Source organism: Microcaecilia unicolor, chromosome 3 (genome assembly GCF_901765095.1).
Source record: "Microcaecilia unicolor chromosome 3, aMicUni1.1, whole genome shotgun sequence".
Taxonomy (NCBI): domain Eukaryota; kingdom Metazoa; phylum Chordata; class Amphibia; order Gymnophiona; family Siphonopidae; genus Microcaecilia; species Microcaecilia unicolor.
In genome coordinates this window covers 250409661-250428083 of record NC_044033.1, presented here as the reverse complement: position 1 = coordinate 250428083, position 18423 = coordinate 250409661, and the positions used below count along the sequence as shown (strand labels likewise).

General features: G+C 49.7%; 1 protein-coding gene across 4 annotated transcripts in view; it reads left to right on the top strand.

The window, feature by feature from the left end:
• Positions 1-197: 197 nt before the first annotated feature.
• LOC115466455 (myosin-10-like) overlaps positions 198-18423 on the top strand; it is a 103076-nt gene continuing 84850 nt past the window's right edge. For 3 of the 4 annotated variants that reach the window (XM_030197683.1, XM_030197681.1, XM_030197684.1), the window contains exon 1: positions 18288-18371. The gene's annotated coding sequence lies outside the window, so the exon portion shown is untranslated. Of the gene's footprint in view, positions 519-18287; positions 18372-18423 lie in introns of those variants that run through there. The other variant, XM_030197682.1, reaches the window with a different exon arrangement.

Sequence of the window (18423 nt, the reverse complement as noted above, 5' to 3'; positions counted from 1 at the left end):
TGCCGCGGCTGCTCCCTCACCTCACTCCGATTGGTTGCTGGGGACCTCGCCTTCCGTTCTGATTGGCCGATGGATTGTGAAGGGGCGTTTACAGAGGGGCAGTGTCAGCTGCTGCAGTTTCTGGATGCTTTTATGGTTTAGTCGCTCCGCGGTAGCTGGAGCAGTCGGTTCTTGCAGTTCTTTTGCCTTCCATATAACGCTCAGGGCTACCGGGGAGAGGCTTTTCCTTTCCGATGCACCAAAATATTACTGTGCATTATATTTAATGCAGAAAAATCATGATCTCTATGTGATATAGCAGTAGAATTATTAAAAGGACTCTATGCAAACCTTGCACCTTATTTTTCTAGAGCTAGATTGCCTTTCAAAATAGTCAATTTACACATTCTTTTTTTTTTTACATTTTTATTCGCTTTCTCCTTTCCAAGTCATTTGTAGTCTGGGGACTCGGTTGATTTTAATCCAAAGAAAGATCAGCTCTGTCTAATTCCCTGGTGGACAGTGACTGCAGCGACCAGGTAAAGAACCATCATCACATGTTTTATCTGATTTATCCGCACGAAAAGCAGCAAAGGCTGATTGATTGTTTATTTATTTATTTTAAACGTTTGTTTATCTCTGTGTTCTCTGCATGCCCACATCTTGCACGGTTTTTTATTGTTTACATTGCTCTGGATACAGTCAGGTGCATGGGAGGCCTGCAAACATGTTTGGACCTATGTGTATTTGTTTATGTATACGTATTTATTATACGTATCATAATAAACTGTGTAGCTAATACGAATCTTTTTAAGCTGTTAAATATGTTCTCTTCATCTGTTTTGGTCCTGATGCTTTTTCTCTGCCTTTCCTGGGAGGGGTGGCTGGCTGTGGTGCTATCTGCAAGGTGGTAGGGAAAGGAAGTATTGCCTGGGCTTAGAGCCCCGATTAATAATTGCCCAGTCATGCCCTTGTCAAGGTTGGCCAGAAACATAAAAATATAGTGATTGGCTTTAGATTTCACACTTGCTTTTGTCCAAGTCGCAACTTAAGGTGAGGGAGAATCAAGTTCAGTAGGTTGGTCCCAGCCCTGGAGGACTTACAGTGTAGGACAGGGATTCCCAACCCAGCCTTCTGGACACACCTAGCCAGTCAGGGTTTCAGGATATCCCCAATGAATATGTATGAGATAGATTTGCATGCACTACCGCCATTCTCTGAGATGCTGGAGGGTGAAGGTCACAAGGGGCCCTCGGTGCGATTTGAACCCTGGCTGCTCTGATTCTCAACCCTCTGCTGTATACAGTAGGTTGCTGCTCCATATCTCTGTTCCCTGCAGGCTGCAGCTTGTGGTGATCCTCCTAGTGGAAAAGATAGGCCCTTTGCCACTTTTCCCCAGTATGAGCAAAGCGTGAGATGGAGGGGGGGGGGTTACCACATTTTCCCCAAGCCACTTTTTGGTACTGGGCAGGATCAGTGCTATATCAGGGCTGTGTAAGGGATGTAGCACAGGGTGCAAATACAAAGAGGCATAAAATTTCTCCCAGCCCACCATCGGTGGCAAGGCGAATGAGTTGCATAAAGTCCGACTATTGCTTGGTACCGACCTGAGTGGGATGCTGCAGCTGGCTCCTTTATCCCACTCTGCTTCCAAAATCTGGAGTGGAAAAGGAGCCTAAGAGGGTAGCAGGCTGAGACTCGGAAAAGCCAGGGTTCAAATCCCAATGCATCTCCTTGTATTCTTGAGCAAGTCACTTAACCCTCCATTGCCTAAGGTATAAACTTCGGGATCCTTTTCCTAAGGTGGGCTTCTTAGCATTTAGCTCACCTTAGTAAAAGAACTTCGCTTCCAGGGACAGGGAAACGCTCAATGTGAGTTGCACTCAGGGACACTAAGAGGCATGAACTGAATCCCCAATCCTTGCCCCCAGGGCCGGTCTTAGCAAGTGCAGGGCCCTGTGCAGACCAATTTGTTGGGGCCCCATCCTAGCCTCGCCCCCACCCTAGCTCCACCCCATTCAAAAGATTGTGGAGCTGACAGCGGGCTCAGCCGGGGAGGGGGGGCACTGGTGGCGGGAGCGGAGCGATCATGATGATGCGGTCTGAGCAAGCAGGGCTTGGAGAGGCAGAGTTGAGGTGCGCCGCGCGGGGCCCTATGCGGCTGCCTTGGTCGCCTCTGCCTAAGACCGGCCCTGCTTGCCCCTAGCCTGAGAAGGGCATCTGAGTTTTAAATGCCCCCAGACAGTGGGGGAGAGGGTTAGGCACTCCTCCTTATAGAGGTGGCGCATATCGGAGAAGAGAATGCAGACAGAGCTCTCGGGTCCCGATGTTTCAAAGTGACTGCAAGCGTAAATCTGCGATTAGTGCCGGGTATGCATGCATGTTTTTGCATGCCAGGGCTGGAGCGTGGGTATTAATGTGCGCAGTACAGATGGCCGCAAATTGTATTGAAATGTATTTAAATGAGGCCAGTGAGTATTTCTTCTTAATGCACAGAAGGCAAAGATGGCCTGTAATGCCGAAAGGTTTTCGCCAGGTCAGGGGCAGCGTAGAAGGCTCCGAGGAGAGGATTTCTTGTCAGCTTTTCACATTAAACTGCCGGTTTTGTCTTCTTTTACAAGCGGAAGGAAGCTGCTGCGAGTTTTAAAGGTAGACGGGATGGAACGAACGTGCACGGGTGTGAGAGCAAAATCGAAAGTAAATGCACACATCCTCTTCTGTTCTTCTGCGCCTTGCAAAAATTCCATGTGCTAAAAATATCGTGAGACTCCTGGAGAACAAACGCTATCTTCCTCCCACCTGTTAGCCACCACTCTTCTGTTTTAACCATGCACAAAATTTAGATACGATTTGCTTCAACACCGCAGCGCATTTTCCGTTGCTGTTGCATTGTGGACCCATCCACGCACGGCTTTGATCATCGGCCTCCCTGTTACCTCCGTCTGACTGACCTTGCATTTACCTTACCCTTTACCCCCGGCAGTGGCGTAGCTATGTAGGGCCTCGGGGTCCTGGGCCCCCAAAAAATTTCCCGTGGGGTCCCTGGGTTTGCTTTTAGTGCAGGACGTAAGGCGAAGACAGAGCAGGGCAGGCAATGTGGTGGCGCAAGAGACTGGCACAGGACAACGCTTCAGCTGGCAGGGGTTGGGGACCTCCGCCAGCCAAGGTATTTGCTGCGGCAGTGGGCAGCGAGGTGGCAGACCAAAATGTGACCCTTGGGCTCTGGCCCCCTTCCACCGCGAGGTCTGGCTACACTCCTGATATTCCACGGAGGATCCCAACCACTTTTAAAATCTGCCTGTGCAGCCACCTCCAGGGTGCATAGCTTTGATGGTTAACTTTACATTTCTCTGCCGTCATCTACTGTGTTACTATATTACTATCTGCTTTGATTCTGAGCATGGATGGTACACAGAGATCTGGTGAGGCAGCAGCTCACCCCATGGGAAGGAGAGGCTGAAGGGCCCCATAGGAGTATCCGTGTTGGGGTAGGGATTTGAACTCGCATCCCACCTGGGGGAAAAACTGCTGGATTTCAGAGCTCATGCCTTGCCCGTGCCTGCACTGCAGAACGCCTGCCCCACACATGGTGACTATTCCCTCTGCTCTGTTAATATTCAGTTTCTCTGTCTAAGATCTCGGCCTGGTCGGGGATGGCTTCCTTTTTTGCCTCTTTGCATCTGTAATTTAACATTTCCAGCATGTCATTATGTGGCTTTGTGACTGCCTTTGAAATCTGCAGATTCTCACTCTTGAGCTCAGCAGATAACTTCAAGCCGATGCTCTTATCTTCTTTTTTTTTTTTTTTTTGCCTCTGAGGTGCTGATCACAAACCCTCTCTGTGAATAACTCTCTCTTTGAAGGGAATTTGTGTTGTGGATTTGGCTTCTCAGCAGCTGAAATTGCCCAGCTTTTCAGTTTGCAACTGAGGAGGGTTGCTTTGTGGCGGAATTTTTAAGTATACAGTGAGTTGTTCCTGTCCTGTGCCTGGCTTGGAATTAGCAGGGACTTTGTAGTAGGACTAAGTGCATATATAGAATTCTACAGCCGGGACTTGGTAAGGAATTGAGTGTTCTGTCAAATTCCTGCTATAGGGGACTGCAGAAGGACCAAGTGTGCCTGTAACTTAAGTACTGTAGAATTCAATAGCAGGGACTTTGCATCAGAGTTGAGTGTGCTGAACACAGCAATGGCTTTACTGAATTCAGGTGAGGTTTGAGTAAAACAAGTTACTACAGAAGGACGGACACTTTGTAAAAGGACTGAGTGTTCCTTTGCACTAGTTGTCAAGCAGTTTAACTTTTTTTTGGGGGGGGGAGGGGGCAGAATTGGTAACCGTGGAAGACACGCCTGGCCATTTCCCTTGCAACCCAGATGGGTCTCTGTGTCCCTGCCAGTTTGTCCAAAGCTTTGTGTACGGTAAGTTTATGAAGATAGGATATTCACTCTGCATCACTTGCACAGGATCATTAAATTCACAGGAATAAATGTGCACAGAGGTAGTAACCTACGGGCAACCAGCCAATCAGATAGCCACATGGAGGGAACATTCCATGCCCTGTTCATCCGTACAGTGTGCACGGGGTGGTGGGGAGGTTAAGAGACTTACTCAACTGTACGACAGGGGAGGGAACTTCCAATTCTGAGAAAGACACAGCGGTGATCTAAAGTATTCATTATTAATCCAAATCACTGTTTTACTGCTCTCTATTTTCTGCGGTTAAAATTTGGTGAGATTAAAGAGCAGGGTGGGTGCTGAGTGAACAACTATATAAACAGTGGTGCTGCTGCACTGTTTGTCATCAGGTGCCTGTTTTAGCGCTGTACCATGGCATACCAGGTGATAATGCTCATAAAAGAATGAAAAGAGCTTATTTTGTAATGTGTGTGCACCAGTGGCGTAGCCAGACTGCCAATTTTGGATGGGCCTGAACCCAAAGTGGGTGGGCACAAAATTTTCTCTCTACCCCCTTCCCCCAGCAAAATTTAGTCACGCTAATCAGATGCATTTGTCACACAGGGTAAAGTGCTGCTTTTCAGTGCATCAGATTTCAGAAAATTTATTTAATAGCCTAACACCCTTTTCAGTGAGCTTTCAGAGGCCAAAACCTCCTGCCTCAGGTCAGTATAATGCTGTTACGTTATCCTCGCCTGACCTAAGGAAGGAAGTATTGGTCTCTGAAACTTCATTAACACAGGTACCATATTACTTTATCCTAAATTAAAAATAAAATTATTTTCTTTACCTTTCTTGTATGGCCATTTACTTTTTCTCATTGTGTCGCTCCCAGTCTCTAGATTCTGCTTTCCTTCGTTTTCGCTTAACTCTTCTGCCACGGTTTCCTGGCCATTTCTCATTTTTCTCTCCTTTTTCTTTGCTTTCTTCAATATTTTTCTGCCTCTCTCTCTGTCCTGATTTAATTCATTCTTACTATCCATTCTTTAATTTCCTTCATCTACTTATGGCGTTTCATCTTTTTCTCACCCTTATTCTCCCCATGCCCCTTCCTCTTATTCTCCAGTCTTTCACTACTCTCCTTTTCCATCCAGCAGCTCTCCTCTTTCTCTCCCCATCCTTCCAGTCTCCCCTCTCTCTCCCCATCCTTCCAGTAGTCTCCCCTCTTTCTTTCTGCATCCTTCCGTCCAGTGTCACCTCTTTCTCCCTACCCTTCCATCCATCGTCTTCCCTCTTTCTCTCCCCATCCTTCCATCCATCTACTGGGGCAGTAACGTAAGAGATGGGAGGAGCCTGCGAGCCAGCAGTCAATGCCTCAAGGCTGCCAAGACAGTGCCTGCCGGTGCCGCGCTTTTTTTTTTTTTTTTTAACATTTTTCGCCATTAGCGCTTCTTCTTTTTGTAGCGCCGGCCCTGCTGCTCAACAGGAAAAGCAGCAGTGGCCGGCAATGGGAGCTGGGGCTGGCGCTGGGCGGGCCTGGGCTGAAATTGGGTGGGCCTGGGCCCAGCCAGGCCCACCCGTAGCTACACCCCTGGTGTGCACTACTGCTGCTTCATGTATGTAGGGAGTGTGGAGGAGTGGCCTAGTGTGGTGGACTTTGGTCCTGGGGAACTGAAGAACTGAGTTGGATTCCCACTTCAGCCACAGGCAGCTCCTTGTGATTCTGGGCAAGTCACTTAACCCTCCATTACCCCAGGTACAAATAAGTACCTGTGTACAATATGTAAGCTGAATTGAGCCTGCCATGAGTGGGAAAGCGTGGGGTACAAATGTAACAAAAAAAATCCTCATGTGTTGAAAGTTTTTCACGTGGATAAAACAGCAAATTAAAAAGTTATTAATACTCAGAATGATCCAGATGACTTTCATTTCATTCCACCTGTTGGATAAAAATTGGTCTGCCGACTTGGCACCGGGGGGGGGGGGGGGGGGGGCAGGGGGTGTGCACATTTCTCGAGCCTTAAAACTGTAAATAGCATAACCCCCCCCCCCCCGTGACCTGTAGAGTTGTTGTAAAGATGTTGGGTGTTAGAGAATCAAGTTCATATACTGACAGGTGGAGCATGGTGTGATCGGGAAATGTCTCCCCTGTTGGGACCCTGCAGATGTAGGAGGGTCTGTTAACTCCATGATTAGGGCTGAAGCAGTCCCTGTGTTATCCCTGCCCTTTGTTTTGGGGCAGGGGGAAGTGGAGCCCGCTCAACCAGTCCTAGAAAGTGGAGCTGCTCACAACCCTTGCCTGTGGCTCCTGGCTTTTTAGTTTGCAGCTGAAGAGGGATGTTTTGTGTCTGTATTTTTCTGTATACAGTGACTGTATAGAAGGGGAGAGTTATTCCTGCCTTGGAATTAGCAGGGACTCTGTAGAAGGACTGAGTGTGTCCCTCACATATAGTCTATAGCCAGGACTCGGTAAGGAATTGAGTGTTCTGTCACATTCCTGCTGTAGGGGGCTGTTCATGCGGAGGGAGAATTTCCTTTACATGACAGTGGCAGAGAGGGGCTTGAGTCGGACACTGATACCCCACGATCCATTCTGCACAAAATCACTCTGCCACTGAAGATGCAGTGGGTGGATGTGGCTCAAGTGGCTGCCTCATAACCCCGCAGTTTTCCATCTGCTTTTCATATGAAAGGGCAGTGGGAGTGGATCCAGCTGAATGTTGTAAGTTGCAACCTCAGGGTGTTGGCTGGCAAACCCTGTTGTGGGCTGAGGGTTTGACTTTTTTTTAAACTCGGTTTTTAAATGCTTTGGGCGGTGTTTTCTTTTCCATTCTGAAAGGGGATATGACAGATTTGAGAAACAATTTGGAAAGATGTGTGCCAGGAGAAGGAATGTGAGAACCTATGGGGAAAACATTCCACGGTACAAGGGCAGAGTGTTTAATCATAAGACAAAAGGTCCTATGGCACCCTATGTTCAGTACTGAGACCCTCACCCACAGCCCTACCAATGCACCTCACTCCTGCCCTGCAGCACCCCCTGTTGTTCCAGTACTGAGACCCTCACCCACAGCCCTATCAATGCACCTCACTCCTGCTCTGCAGCACCCCCTGCTATTCCAGTACTGAGACACTCACCCACAGCCCTACCAATGCACCTCATTCCTATCCTATTTCAGTACCGAGATCCCCACACATAGCTTTACCAATGCACCTCACTCCTGCCCTGCAGCACCCCCTGCTATTTCAGTACCGAAGCCCTCACACACAGCTTTGTCAATGCACCTCATTCCTATCCTATTTCAGTACCGAGATCTCCACACACAGCCCTACCAATGCACCTCACTCCTGCCCTGCAGCACCCCCTGTTGTTCCAGTACTGAGACCCTCACCCACAGCCCTATCAATGCACATCACTCCTGCCCTGCAGCACCTCCTGTTATTCCAGTACTGAGACACTCACCCACAGCCCTACCAATGCACCTCACTCCTGCTCTGCAGCACCCCCTGCTATTTCAGTACTGAGACCCTCACCCACAGCCCTACCAATGCACCTCACTCCTGCCCTGCAGCACCCCCTGTTGTTCCAGTACTGAGACCCTCACCCACAGCCCTATCAATGCACCTCACTCCTGCTCTGCAGCACCCCCTGCTATTCCAGTACTGAGACCCTCACCCACAGCCCTATCAATGCACCTCACTCCTGCCCTGCAGCACCCCCTGTGTTCCAGTACTGAGACCCTCACCCACAGCCCTATCAATGCACCTCACTCCTGCCCTGCAGCACCCCCTGTTGTTCCAGTACTGAGACCCTCACCCACAGCCCTACCAATGCACCTCATTCCTATCCTATTTCAGTACCGAGATCCCCACACGTAGCTTTACCAATGCACCTCACTCCTGCCCTGCAGCACCCCCTGTTGTTCCAGTACTGAGACCCTCACCCACAGCCCTATCAATGCACGTCACTCCTGCCCTGCAGCACCCCCTGTTGTTCCAGTACTGAGACCCTCACACACAGCTTTACCAATGCACCCCACTCCTGCCCTTAAGCACCCCCTGTTATTCCAGTACTGAGACCCTCCCCACAGCCCTATCAATGCACCTCACTCCTGCCCTGCAGCACCCCCTGTTGTTCCAGTACTGAGACCCTCACCCACAGCCCTATCAATGCACATCACTCCTGCCCTGCAGCACCTCCTGTTATTCCAGTACTGAGACACTCACCCACAGCCCTACCAATGCACCTCACTCCTGCTCTGCAGCACCCCCTGTTATTCCAGTACCGAGACCCTCACCCACAGCCTTATCAATGCACCAGCACCTCCTGTTATTCCAGTACTGAGACCCTCACACACAGCGCTACCAATGCACCTCACTCCTGCCCTGCAGCACCCCCTGCCATTCCAGTACCGAAACCCTCACACACAGCTTTGTCAATGCACCTCATTCCTATCCTATTTCAGTACCGAGATCCCCACACATAGCTTTACCAATGCACCTCACTCCTGCCCTGCAGCACCCCCTGCTATTTCAGTACTGAAGCCCTCACACACAGCTTTGTCAATGCACCTCATTCCTATCCTATTTCAGTACCGAGATCTCCACACACAGCTCTACCAATGCACCTCACTCCTGCCCTGCAGCACCCCCTGTTATTCCAGTACTGAGACACTCACACACAGCTTTACCAATGCACCCCACTCCTGCCCTGCAGCACCCCCTGTTATTCCAGTACTGAGACCCTCACCCACAGCCCTACCAATGCACCTCACTCCTGCCCTGCAGCACCCCCTGTTGTTCCAGTACTGAGACCCTCACCCACAGCCCTATCAATGCACCTCACTCCTGCTCTGCAGCACCCCCTGCTATTCCAGTACTGAGACCATCACCCACAGCCCTATCAATGCACCTCACTCCTGCCCTGCAGCACCCCCTGTTGTTCCAGTACTGAGACCCTCACCCACACCCTACCAATGCACCTCATTCCTATCCTATTTCAGTACCGAGATCCCCACACGTAGCTTTACCAATGCACCTCACTCCTGCCCTGCAGCACCCCCTGTTGTTCCAGTACTGAGACCCTCACACACAGCTTTACCAATGCACCCCACTCCTGCCCTTAAGCACCCCCTGTTATTCCAGTACTGAGACCCTCCCCACAGCCCTATCAATGCACCTCACTCCTGCCCTGCAGCACCCCCTGTTATTCCAGTACTGAGACCCTCACCCACAGCCCTATCAATGCACATCACTCCTGCCCTGCAGCACCTCCTGTTATTCCAGTACTGAGACACTCACCCACAGCCCTACCAATGCACCCCACTCCTGCTCTGCAGCACCCCCTGTTATTCCAGTACTGAGACCCTCACCCACATCCTTATCAATGCACCAGCACCTCCTGTTATTCCAGTACTGAGACCCTCACACACAGCGCTACCAATGCACCTCACTCCTGCCCTGCAGCACCCCCTGCCATTCCAGTACCGAAACCCTCACACACAGCTTTGTCAATGCACCTCATTCCTATCCTATTTCAGTACCGAGATCCCCACACATAGCTTTACCAATGCACCTCACTCCTGCCCTGCAGCACCCCCTGCTATTTCAGTACCGAAGCCCTCATACACAGCTTTGTCAATGCACCTCATTCCTATCCTATTTCAGTACCGAGATCTCCACACACAGCTCTACCAATGCACCTCACTCCTGCCCTGCAGCACCCCCTGTTATTCCAGTACTGAGACACTCACACACAGCTTTACCAATGCACCCCACTCCTGCCCTGCAGCACCCCCTGTTATTCCAGTACTGAGACCCTCGCCCACAGCCCTACCAATGCATCTCACTCCTGCCCTGCAGCACCCCCTGTTATTCCAGTACTGAGACCCTCACCCACAGCCCTATCAATGCACCTCACTCTTGCTCTGCAGCACCCCCTGTTATTCCAGTACTGAGACCCTCACCCACAGCCCTATCAATGCACATCACTCCTGCTCTGCAGCACCTCCTGTTATTCCAGTACTGAGACACTCACCCACAGCCCTACCAATGCACCTCACTCCTGCTCTGCAGCACCCCCTGTTATTCCAGTACTGAGACCCTCACCCACAGCCTTATCAATGCACCAGCACCTCCTGTTATTCCAGTACTGAGACCCTCACACACAGCGCTACCAATGCACCTCACTCCTGTCCTGCAGCACCCCCTGCCATTCCAGTACCGAAACCCTCACACACAGCTTTGTCAATGCACCTCATTCCTATCTTATTTCAGTACCGAGATCCCCACACATAACTCTGCCAATGCACTTCACTCCTTCCCTGCAGCACCCCCTGCTATTCTAGTACTTAAAACTCCCCTATACACATCTTGGATAAAAATCTGATGCATCTAGAGGAAGGGAACATTGTTTTCATGTGTGTGTGATTTTTCTCATAAGAACCTCCAGTGTAGGTGTGTTCATGAGTCTGACAAATCTTTGAAGCATTTTTCTTCTATCTGTCGAGAGATCAGGTCCTGTCAAGTTCACTTTCCCTCAGGTGCTCCTGCTGCTGTCAAAGTAGCAAACACAAATTATTACCTGGCTCTCGGTCAGTTTAACTAGTGTCTATATTTCAGACTGGTTTTGGTGTCAATCCCGCAAAGCAGAGGCTGATGGTCCTTGGTTCTCACTCATGCAGTGGCCCTTTCGGTTGCCCAAAGCCATTCTGCCTTGCGCCCAGTGCAGATGGAGGAGACTGGTCAGTGTTGCCCCTCCTGACCTGTCAGTTTCAGCGAAGGTGGCACTGAACGAAAAACTTCATCTCAAAAGCTAATAAGGTAGATGCAGAGCTGTGCGCCCTGAAACTTTAGTGAGGGCGTGGAAACAGTAGCTCCTTGGTGGATTTTCCACTGCAGAAACCCTTGAGAAAACAAGAGGCATCTGTTTCACAGCCTCTAGTGGAAGTGGGAAGTAGAAATAGAAATTACAGTACAGGGAGAAGAAGCAAATCCTGCCCAGCCTCTACTCACATTGTATCCCTGTGCAGCCATGAGGAACTTATTTTTCATCTCAGGATCCTCTGTGCCAAACCCAGGCTTTACCCTTCACTCCCACAGGTAACAACGTTTGTGCCCCTCCCAGGCTTTATACCTCTCTCCACCATCACTGAGGATTCTTTGTGCCTATCCCATGCTTTACCCCCTCACTCCCCCACCACTGAGGTTCCTCTGTGCCCCTCCCAGGCTTTATCCCCTCACTCCCCCACCACTGAGGATCCTCTGTGCCCCTCCCAGACTTTACCCCTCCCTCCCCCACCACTGAGGATCCTCTGTGCCCCTCCCAGGCTTTATCCCCTCACTCCCCCACCACTGAGCATCCTCTGTGCCCCTCCCAGGCTTTATCCCCTCACTCCCCCACCACTGAGCATCCTCTGTGCCCCTCCCAGGCTTTATCCCCTCACTCCCCCACCACTGAGCATCCTCTGTGCCCCTCCCAGGCTTTACCCCCTCACTTCCCCACCACTGAGGATCCTCTGTGCCCCGCCCAGGCTTTACTCCTCAATCCCCCACCACTGAAGATCCTCTGTGCCCATCCCAGGCTTTACCCCCCTCACTCCCCTACCACTGATGATCCTCTGTGCCCCTCCAAGGCTTTACCCCCCCCTCACCTCCCCACCACTGAGGATCCTTTGTGCCCATCCCATCTTTACTTCTCAGTTGTTTTCAGTAAGTGTATTTGAATAGTGTCTGCTGTGGAAAAAGCACATGGGAGTGAGTCCTTAGGAATGCTTTGCATTAGGACTGACGTCCCTCCGACCACTTCAAAATGTTAGCAGGGCGTTTCAGAAGGGGCTCTTGTGGTTAACGCACTTAGCCTTAAGAGGTTTGACATTTTTTTGTAGTTGGGTTTCAAGTATGGAACAGTTCTATGCTTTTTAAAGGCCCCGGCCTCTTGCAGCTGTGCCGTGCCAGATGTTTAATATCTGTTATGTGCATTTTTGTGGAAGGTTTAATACCGATAAAGCATGGGCCTAGTCAGTCCTGCTTCACTTGCCCCCACCATAGAAGTGGACTTACTGGCAGGAGCCGGGCCAGCCTCGCACACACCCCTTTTTATAGGCATCCTAAACACAGGAATTGCTCTGTCAGATAAACGTTCCCCTGTGCTTTTGCCAGAGACGGAGGAACTTTGCCCCTACATGGGTGGCTGCCACACCTGGCTGCTCCTGCTTCTACATGGATTCTGGAAGAAGCAAAATATTGAGCCTTTCTCTAAGTTTCTCCAGTGTTTGGGACTTGGGTGTTTTCCTTCCCTCTATGTAAAAGCTGACCTGCTGTTTTCTCCAAGTTATGGTCAAGTAATGAACAGCACAGCGGCACCTCTGAGCCACCACTGTTTATCTGGTCCCCATCCTCTCCCCTCAGAACCATACTGGCTTGAGTAGTTTCAGCACCCTCTTCGTTCCCCCTATGAAAGAACAGAGGGTTCCCTAATAATTGACTTGCTCTCTCTCTCTGCTGGGATCCAGGCCTGCCTCATACCGACAGGGACACCTCATTGGTGCTAACAGGTTCAGTGCTCCTGTTGGGAAGGGCTTCTGTCCCTTAGTGTGGAGTGAAGTAACATAAGAGCAAAATTACCCACTCAGTCTGGCCAGTTAAAATTTATCCATTTTGGGTACATGTACATATAACTTCCCATGTACAACCCTAACAGCATCTCTCAACACCACTGTCCACCATATCTATCCCAAGCATGCCAAAAATCTGCCACACTGCTCTCTCTCTCTGCTGGTAAGCCATTTCAGATTTTACCCATCTTCAACCCATACAAATGTGGTACTTAACTTAGCCCCCCCTTCTCTGCCTTATTGCCCGGTTCGTCACTGGATTTCTGCTCTTAATTTTAATTTTGAGTTCTGCTCATAAATTGGCCTCTCTGAAAATTTACTGGGGCTGAGTGCATAAATGGTTACTCCAAATTTCACTAAACTCTTAAATTTAGGAGTATAAAAATTGGGTGGAAATGGGACAGATTTAGGATGGGTAAAGAAGTATATAGTAAGTTAGGAGCTCAGCAATGATAGTAGGCCCTTAAATCTAGACAAATGACTGGCAAGCCTAAATTTATGAGCTGAGCCGGGCCCGGGACAAGGCCGCCCCCCGGCCCCGCCCCCACTGCCACCCCCCCAGGTTGTCGTTGCCCCCCCCGAGGGGGGCCCGGCGCCACAGTCCCAGCCGCCTCTGCCACCAGGCGCGTCAGACGCACGTCAGACGCACAGAAGCCCTGCAGAATACAGCGAAGATCAGCTGAGAGGAGTGCGTCTGTGTGGGCCGCGCACGCCGGAGTCAGAAGACAGCACTTCTGCTGGCGGGGGTTCGGGTGGAAGAGGCCCGGCCCGGTGGTGGAGGCGGCTGGGACTGGGCACCGGGCCCCCTTGGAGGCCCGGGCCCCGGGTATTTTGTCCCCCCTGCCCCCCCTCTCGGCGGCCCTGTTTATGAGCATAACTTTTAAGCTCCTCTAGGGATCCCTTCTTCCTCAACTAGGCCTCTAGACCATCAGGGTTTCTAAGGTAGGCCCCAGGGAGGGCCTGTGGGTGGTGGTGGGGGCCAAGAACTCACCACTTTCGGTTGGGGGAATGGATTTTCAGTTTCAGCTGAAACTGCACCTGCATTTTCAGATGTAATCGAAACATGGCCGAATCTGAATTTTGGGCCAGTTTTGGCACCAAAACCAAAATTCAGTTGGCCTCTACTTATCACCTACTTCAAAACATTTTCTGAGATAGGTAGTCCTGGCTTTTCTATCAACACATTGAAACCAAAGCTCGTAATGGACATAACTTAACTCTCTAAGATCCCCTAATGTGTCTGTCACACGTGAACCTTATTCTACCAAATATCACCTTGTATTTGTTCATACCAGAATTGGCGAACACCGATACGATACTATGTATGCCACATTGAGTGGGAAAATGTGGGATACAAATGTAACAAATAAATAAATCAACAGAGCAAGACCTCACTTTTCGCTCTCCATTCTGATAGGCCTAGAATCACACTTGTGATCTCTGGGGCCATGTCACGGGCCCCTGCGATGTTGAGATCTATCTTTAACCTTTGGAAGGCGCACTTGAAGATAGCCAACCCAAAAGTTAGACCGGGGCTTCCCCAACTCGTTCTGGAGGCCTTACAGCCATTTGGGTTTCCAGGATAAAAACAGTGGCTGTATGTGATACAGTTATGTCAGAGGTGTATTTATGGTGGGTACCCTGAAAACCCAAGGCTGTGAGGTCAGCAGGACAGGTATGGGATGCTCTATACTATATCCTCACACTGAATCAAAATGGAGTCTGTGCTTACTTACCAATCCTTCCAGGCTGGTGGGCCTCAGGCCTAGTCAGCCTCCACAGTAAGAGACCAAGCATTTAATCAAGTCTGGTTCTTAAGACCAGTAGAGGGGTCTCTGCTGTCTGGTATTTCCACATAATGTGTGGATTTAGCAGGCCACTCAACTGTGTTGGGTATTCACTTTGGATACGGACCTCTTGAGTACTAGCTACCCATTAGTACTTGGCCATTGAATTCTGTTTTTCTGACTTGAAGTGGCCTATGCTAGTTTCCCCCAGCTCAGAAATAGCAGTGGTTAGCCCAGGTACCTTATTTTTATCTGTTGGGTAGCATTTTCTCTAATGCTCTGTATTCCCAGCCCTCTCCCCACTGAGACCCGATCTCTTAAACATGGAGGCTGTTGATACAGGCAGCGATCATTCACCTGTTAACCGCCACTACCACCATCAGTTCTGTCTCATTTCTCCATCTCATTCTTCCTGTATTACGACTCCTATCAACCATTCCCTGACCAGGAGTCCACGCCCTTACCTTCCTTGACACCTGCCTTCCTCTCCTTTTTTGGAATATTTTCATTGGATTCCAACCCTGTGGTTTATCTTCAGAGTTCGATGCGTTAATACCGAGTTACTAATTATCTGCTGACTCTAACGTCTCCAAGGCCTTAGGAATTTGAGATGAATCAGCTTGGACTCTGTTTCACTGGCTTAGTCTGGAATCCTGGATTAAGAGGCTCCTTTTTCGGAGATCAGGTGTTTCGGTGATTTGCATATTTCACTTGGTGTACATAGATAGACCTTTCCCGGGCCATGAAAGCATTATTCCTGTGGTCCTGGATGAAGTGATCGCTTCTGTCACCTGCCCAACTTTATCACCGATTTCCATTTAATGTTACTGTTAATTAGTTTATCATTTTAAAAAGAAGTTTTTCTGCCCACTTTTAACTCGAGGTGCATGTGCCCCCTTCCCCCCTCCCCCAGGCACCTCATCCGTTGGGGGTGATTCTACATTTGGGCAGTGTATACAGGTGCTGGGATGATGCTGCCTAAGCGTGGATTCTGCAAGGGCAATTGCGTGTGCTCTTGCGCACCTAATGTTACATTTGAGCGCTTAACAGCAGGCGTAAATGGCTGCAGTTAGATGCGTAAATACTCATTTTCTATTACGTGTGTGTAAGCACTGGACAAGCCTTCCGCTTCCACATGCAGCCTTGTAGTTGTGCGTGATGGATTTTATGGGCACAACCTATATAATACCAACTAATGGTAGTCACGCTAATTAGTGCCAATTAACACCAATTAAAGCCAATTGGTTGCTAATGCCAATTAGAATGTAATTATTAATGTACTTGCGTAGCTGACGCTATTCTATAGATTGTGCACACAAATTCGTGCATTAAGACTAAGATTCTATATACGACGCCTGAAAAATCTGCACAGTAAAAACAAAATACGCCTAGGCGTGTTCTCGAAAGTGTGCCTAAATTTTCGGCTTAAATTTCCGCACAGTATATGGAATTACGCCGATCGCCTTTCCACGTGACCAGATTTTGTTGTGCCCATTTACTTGGCCTAGATCCCCGATGTCTAAATTAGGTGCAGAACCGACGTATTTTATAGTAATGTGCATAGATTTGAAAAGCACCCGCCCATGGCCATGCCCACTTTTCAACTGTGCGACTTAGAATTTAGGCGCGCTGCATTACAGAATACGCATAGTGAGTTGTGTGCATAAATCTTAATGCCAATTAGTACTGATAACTGCTTGTTGTCATCCAATTGGCAGTGCCGATTAGCTAGTTAACCAATTTAGGCACGCGCATTGATTTCCACATGAAAATTAAGGCTTCGATATGTAGAACTTGGGGGTAAGGGTACATTTTGGGTGTGCAGGTTTGTAGAATTCAGGAGGTTATCAGGCTTATTTTCGAAAGAGGGCGCCCATCTTTTGACATAAATTGGGAGATGGGCGTCCTTCTCTCAGGGTCGCCCAAATCAGCATAATCGAAAGCTGATTTTGGGTGTCTCCAATTGCTTCTCGTTGCGGGGATGACCAAAGTTCTCGGAGGTGTGTTGGAGGCGTAGCGAAGGCGGGACTGGGGTATGCCTAACAGATGGGCGTCCTCAAGCGATAATGGAAAAAAGAAGGGCGTCCATGACGAACACTTGGCCGACTTTACTTGGTCCTTTTTTTTTTTTTTTTAACGACCAAGCCACAAAAATGTGCCCTAAATGACCAGATGACCACCGGAGGTACGGAGGTGGTTAGTAACCACTGCATGCCTTTTTCCGTTTAGTTACTTCATCAGTTAGTCCACTGCAGTGCCCCCTAGGGTGCCCGGTTGGTGTCTTGGCATGTCAGGGGGACCAGTGCACTACGAATGCTGACTTGGATTTGCTCGTTTTTGAGATGGGCGTCCTTGGTTTCCATTATGTCTGAAAACCGGGGACGACCATCTCTAAGGTCGACCTAAGTGTTGAGATTTGGGCGTCCCCGACTGTATTATCGAAACGAAAGATGGATGCCTATCTTGTTTCGATAATACGGGTTTCCCCGCCCCTTCACGGGGACGTCCTGCGAGGACGCCTTCAGGAAAACTTGGGTGCCCCGTTCGATTATGCCCCTCTACGTCTAATGGCCCCCAACCCGCAACTAAAGTCTAGGATTTTTCCTTCTATGGGATAAAACTTGTGCCACTCCGTCTGGATCTTTGGAGCTGAGTAGGGGGTGACCCAGGATCTCTCCATTTTTGAGCTTCAAATTTTGTTTTTCAGGGACAGAACTAACTGATCACTCTTGGCTTTATCCACGCTTGTGGACGGGGGAGGGGGGTTAAATACTACAAGTCCCAGAATGCAGTGTGAGGGAAGGGGGGGGGGTAAAACTCGGGCTGGATTTGGCTGTCCTTGAACACAGTAGAGTCAGCTGCTTTTCCTCAGTCACAGATCTCCGCGTTGTGTGTTGCTGCTGTTTTACGAGGAGGGGGTAGAGGCCTTTGGATAACACAAAACACAGACACACATCTCTGTCAGTCCGTCTGTCTCTAAGGTATGTGTCTGCATGTGTTGTTTTACACAGTTATAAGGTTACAGGCTAGGACTGATGGGAGCTGTCAGTGACCCATCTGGTCCTGGGGGGGGGGGGGCGGAGAGAGGAGTTGTATCTCCAATTTTTGTCATCACTTCCCCCTCCTTCCATGTCTCTGTTCTGCCCAGGCCAGTCCTAATTTCAGAAGAATGCATCCTTACACAGAATAAAGAGGCAGGAGAAAGGAGGGGGGGGGGGAGGAAAGACGCCCAGAAACTTATTGAAACAATGGCAAGAATGCAGTGAAGTCACTGTGTGGATAAAGCAATAGAAGAAAAAAAAAAAAAAGCAGTCGGCCCACGCTGAGTCCCGATGCCAGTGCATGCCTGTGTGTGCCCGGAGGGGGGGCGGGGCCTCCTCCCCAGGGCTGACGTCAGCTCCCCGCCCTCCGCATCTGTTCCGCCCCGCGACAGTCCAGTAGTTTTATTATTTGCACCAGGCACCCGGGCCACCGCCGGCCAAAGGAAACAAAACGCAACGCCTATCCTACCTTGGGATTTGAACTTCCGAAGCGTCTGCGCTTTCCCCTTTCCTGCTGTCGCCGCAACCAGCCGGGGGGACGTTGGAGAACCACGTAAGGATAAAAGAGACCAGCTTGTCATGATCTTACCTGGGCGCAGCGGGGA